Genomic DNA, 6,073 nt, shown 5'->3' on the forward strand with positions numbered 1-6,073 from the left:
AGAGAAAGAAGGAATTTTTTCTCCTATAAACAGCTTTAGCTACTTTAAACAAAATGCATCTCAAAAATTAATTTCTCCAGTAGACTTACTCTTTAAGTCACAAAGAGTAAAATTATTAAAATATTTTACAATAAGTAAATCAGAACGTTGTTGGTCTACAACAGTAAAATGCCACTTGATGCAAAGATATGATCGAGAAGTATATTTATATTAACATATAATGGAAAAAATGTCTGCACTATGATTACTTTTACTTTTTATACTTTAAGTACATTTAGCTGATAATACTTTTGTAAGTAGGATTTTATATTTTATTTATTTTTATTTATACTTTTACTTGTTGTGGAGTTAGACAATAATGTATTGGTACTTTTTCTCAAGTAAAGCATCTGATTACTTCTTCCACCACTGCCTACATAACCTATATATATATATATATATATACAGTCTACTTGCCTCTCGGAAGATCTAAATATCTTCTTATTTACATTTTTATTTTATTTTTGATAACAAAAAACATTTTGTAATTAGGCTTCCCTCATCTTCAGCAAATGTTGCACAATATGCACGAAGATTAAAAAAACAAAAGACAAATGGGTAAAGAAAATAAATAATTATTACATTTTATATATTCTTAATCCTCCTCTTCTTCCTTAGTGTTTAGTGAAGATTTACAAACAGGCTTGGTGCTGCATACCGCCACCAACTGGACAACAGCGCGCAACAAAGATTATGAAGGAAAAAACGCTTTCAAAAACCTCTATTGATTATTTGAATCAGTTTACAAATATATTGTAATAAATTATTTAAATGTTTTTTTTAAATTTCTCTTTTTTTTTGTACCACTCCGTATTGTCTTCTTCTACGCACTCATTCGGAAGCCTATAACTCCCTATTGACGTGACCGGAAAGTTAATTAGTTTGATAGAAGCAGAAGTACCTGTTTCTCGCGCACTTCAGCTCCGTGTGGGGTTGAACAATATGCACTGATAATTTCCCCAAGTATTCTCATTAGTAATAATATGAAGACAGAACCTAAGACAAGTGATAGGCCTATCACAACTGACTACAGCAGCTTCTGAGTATGGGTGTACAGTTCCCCGGTGCGATACAACCATAGGTTACAACAAGGAACTAGAAAATGCACGTGTGTGTGTGTGTGTGTGTGTGTGTGTGTGTGTGTGTGTGTGTGTGTGTGTGTGTGTGTGTGTGTGTGTGTGTGTGTGTGTGTGTGTGTGTGTGTGTGTGTGTGTGTGAGAGAGAGAGAGAGAGTGTGTGTGTGTCTGTGTGTGTCTGTGAGAGTGTGTGTGTGTGTCTGTGTGTGTGAGAGAGAGAGTGTGTGTCTGTGTGTGTGTCTGTGTGGGTGTGTGTGTGGGTGTGTGTGTGTGTGTGTGTGTGTGTGTGTGTGTGTGTGTGTGTGTATGTGTGCGTGTGCGTGTGTTAATTGTTACAGCTCAAATGCATTGCAATGACTTCCATGTTAAAAAAAGAATTTAAAAAGCTGAATATTTTAAAAAGTATAACATATTTAGAAAAAGTTGAAAGTTTCCCACCATGTGCTGAAAAGGCTGAATAGTTTGATATTTGAATGGTCCCTGCAGCTGAAATTAGGCTGAAGGAGTTAAATAAAGATATCAAATGTAAGTAGTAGTGATTGAATGTTTACAAACACCTGTGTGTGTAAACCCAGAGATCAAAGGTTTCCATGTGGTCTGCTCTGATGATGTCACACACGTGTGTGGCTCCAATCTGCCCAGCAACACCATGACAACCAACTGCAGCACTGAGTCCCCTAAGAATGCATTGAGGAGTATATCTGACAATTTTGCCACCTGTTCAAGAAAATATGGCTCCTATCACAAAATTACCAGGCCTTGAGCATCAGGGAACCCCAATGAACTGAAATATGTTTTTTTTTTGGGTTTTCTGTTTGAAATGTGAAGAGGAGAAAAAAATTGAAAGTTTCCAATCAATTGCTGAAAAGGCTGAATAGTTTAATAGTTGAATGGTTTCTGTAGCTGAAAGTAAGCTGAAGTTATGGAGAGCTAAAGTATTGGCTGATTTGAAGGCTCTTCCAATTGACTTCAATGTTAAAAAGAGTTTAAAAAGCTGAATATTTCAAAAAGTATAAAATATTTTGAAAAAGTTGAGACCCCGAGACCCCGAGTGGGGGTCGCGAGATGATTACAAAATAAAAATGGAAAATGAAAAAAAAAAAAATTATAAAAAAAACCGGATTAATTTTTTTTATAATTTAAAAAAAAAAATGTTTGGGAACCCCTGGCCTAGGTGACATGGCAAAAAATAAATATTTGAAAAAAAATAAAATAAAAATGTTTTGCGAGATCTCGCAATACTTTTGCGAGATCTCTCAAAACTTTTCATTTAGCTCAATGTACTTCCTGGTCCGTTCGGCTGCTACGGCACTACCCGATCTGTCCGAGAAGGGTCTAGCTGCGGCCACGGACAATAGAGGTTGAACCTGTAGGAAGTTGTAGGAAGTTGTACTTCCATATATGGTCAGAATATAGCACGCCCAACACGTGAGACGCTGACGCAAGGATATTTAAGGAGACATGGAGGTTTACAGACAACAGACAACAAACAATATGGCGCACCGAGTACAGGTAATTAACGTATTGTGGTTTTAGATATAATTACATACTATTTAGGTTCTCGTTTGTTTGTCGATTTGGCTGTCAGGGTTAGGCGTGTCACGGCCGACGGTACGGGACACACCAAATTGAGTTTGGGCGACAGGGCACGCTTCGTCGTCCGACTAACGAAAACGGCCGATTTCGGCCTGGTGTGTCAGGGCCTTTATTTGGCCTTTCATGGCCGACGCACGGCCAATTCAACATGTTGTATCCGCCGTGCGTTGGCCACAGGCAGTCGGACAAAGAATTCACTCTGATTGGCTGTTCAGCTAGCGAATCAGTGCATGAGAAGCGAAATGGTTGCTTCAGAATGTCTTCCACAAGCAACACTCCAATGGCTGATAGCTCCAGTACCGCACAAAACATGTTTTTGATAGACGAGAGTGAAAATGGAACGCACACGCTATTTGTTGTTTGTTTATATCACGTAGTCTGTTCTTCTTGTCTGTCTTCCGGTTGTTGCCTCTTTTGAAGGACGAATACACACTACCGCCGCCTGCTGGTAAGGAGAGTTATTGCCGCTCACGCATGCGCAGTTTGTACATGCTCGGCTGAAGTCTTTGCGGTGTGTTCCAGTGCGAAACATGGCCAAGACGCAGGAGAACAGGCCGACGCAACAGTCGGCGTCGGCGTCAGCGAGTTCTCTGGTGACTGCTTGGTGTGTCAGGGCCTTTACATCAAGGCCGAAAATTAGGATGAGCGCCAACGGTCAAAAATGTTTTTTCCCCTCCCAGAGCTACCAGCGCAGCGCCCCCCCAGATTTGGCGTCTATTTTGGCCTATGCCAAAAATCGGCCCTGCCTAGTAGGCCTACATACAGTGGCAATGTCTCAAGATTTAGGAAAGATACACCTTTATTGAACATACAGTAACACAAATACTACAAATCCACATAACAAACAATCAAAATGAAAAAGGGTCGGCACTTATTATTTTAATAAAAATATATATTTTTTTTTTCAGAATATATATAAAAACATATATATATTTTTTTTTTGGGTACCTGGCTGGCACCCCCCTAAAGGCGCCGCCACTATTTGTATATAGGAGAAACACTGCTGTCATCACGTGATGCGAGGCATGTAGTAGAATGCCATGACATCACGTAATGCAAGGCATGTACTAGAATACCATGACATCACGCCATGCAAGACATACATAGAATGGCATGACATCATACGATGATCAAAGGCACGCCATGGCATGACGTCACGCCATGCAACAAAGGTAAATAGGCCACCATGAACAAAGGTACACAACTTCCTACTTATTAGAAAGACTACTGCAACCTTTGTAGCCACATCAGGATCCCACATAGATTAGTTTTGGTGTTGGAGGACGAACAGGCCCTAATCAGAATTACCTTTAACTGCATGCATTGGTTTTTTAAAACAATTTGTTGTTATTGGAAGGGGTTTGAGCACTATCAGAGACATAATGGAAAGAAATGAGCTGTCTCAAGATTCTACCCAGGATGCCCTTTGCGTTAGAGAAAAAAATTACCCAAATTGCCTCTATATGCCTGAGGAGCCTCCGGGGCCCTCACAAAGGGTTCCTGGAAAAGTGTGTGAACGAATCGTGGACATGTTTGACCATGTTTGGACTCTTCGTGTGGAGGAAAAAGCTAGCGTCGCAAAATATTACGCAGACAGGGTTCATAAGCAGGAGGAAGTCCTGGTAGACACAATTACATTCCTGCACTCTCATAAAGAGATAAAGAGAGGAGGACATCCCAGTACGAGTCAGGAAAGGTCCAATCAAAAGCTCAGCATATTCAACATTCAACAGTGCGATAATACTTCAAAAAATATGGTCGAGATCAGGGCTGAGAATGAGAGGGTACATGAGCTGTTGGAATCAGCTATAACGTCACTTAACTTGAAGTTAAGTGAATTGAGGGAGGAAAGTTCTAGGCATTTAACAAAACTGGAAGAGGAGAAGTTGGGTTTGAGTGACAAGAATACAATTATTACTGCTGAAGTTGAATCTCTGAAACATGAAAAACAGACAGAGATAGAACAGTTGAGACAAGCACTGAACGATTTTCAGGATATGGTAGTATTTTGGAATGAGAAAGATAAGAGCCATGCAGATGGGCTGGTTAGACTTCAATCTCTGACTGTGAAAGAAAATAAGGAAAATGAAATCCTGAAAATAGTTGTGGAAGATCTTCAGGAGCAACTGGAAGAGTCAAGGATGCAAATCTTGATTCAGGAGGACCTAACAACAAAGAAAGAAGTGGACATTGCTGAAAAGATACATGAGATGGTGGAGTCAGTGACTGCCTCTCATCAGTTGGAGTTAAGAGAAAGCAGTGAGACAAATATCCAAAACACAAGAAAGCTAGAAGAGGAGAGATTGGCTTTGAGTGAGACGAATGCCAACATCACTGCTGAACTTGACTCTGTGAGAGCACAAAAACAGGCAGAGATAGAACAGTTGAGGCTTGAACGGCTTGATCTTCAGGATAATATCGACTCTCTGAATGCTGAGAGTGAATACAATGCAAAGGAGATGGCTCGACTTCAGTCTCTGACAGTAAAAGAGAGCGAGGAAAATAAAAACGTGAAAACAGCTATGCATGATCTTCAGGACCAACTGGAAGAGGCAAAAATGAAAATCTTGATTCAGGAGGAGCTAACAAGAACAAATGAAGGAGACATTGCAGGAAAGCAGATTGTGGAATCTGTGACTGCCTCGCTTCAGTTGGAGTTAAGAGAAAGCAGGGAGTGTTATTACGCAAACATAAGAAAGTCAGAGGAGGAGAATTTGGGTTTAAGTGAAAATAACGAAATAATTTTAGCTGAACTTGAATCTCTGAGAAAGGCAAAACAGACAGTGACAGATGCGTTGAGGCTGGAAGTGCTTGGTCTTCAGGATAATATTGGCGTTCTTATTGAGGAGAAAAACAGCAATGCACATGAGCTGGCTCAAATTCAGTCTCTGACAGTAAAACAAGACGAGGAGAACAAAAACCTGAAGACAGAAATGGAAGATTATAAGGAAAAACTGAGGGATGCTAAAGAACTAATCCTGGTCGATCAGGAGTTATTTACATTGGATCAAACTGAGAAGGCTGAGAATCAGCAACTGCTGGAAACCGAGAAGTTAGCTCTAAGAGAGAGGATTGCAGTTATTACAGATGAATTTGAATCTCTAACAGAGCAAACACAGGCCGAGAATAAACAGTTGGGGCTAGCACTGCTCGATCATCAGAAAAGGGAAGTACTTCTGAATGAGCAGAATGAAAACTTGAAGACAGCTCTGCAAGATGTTCAGCAACAAATGGAGGAGGCTTATCAACAGATTACTTTGCAGCGGCAAGTAAATGAGGAGCCTAGCATTCTCACAAGCGATTTGAAACAATCACATTTGGATCTTGAAGAACAGTTAAAGTTGATGGAACTGAAAAATGAT

The sequence above is a fragment of the Notothenia rossii genome, assembly GCF_949606895.1.
Source record: "Notothenia rossii genome assembly, chromosome: 5".
NCBI lineage: Eukaryota > Metazoa > Chordata > Actinopteri > Perciformes > Nototheniidae > Notothenia > Notothenia rossii.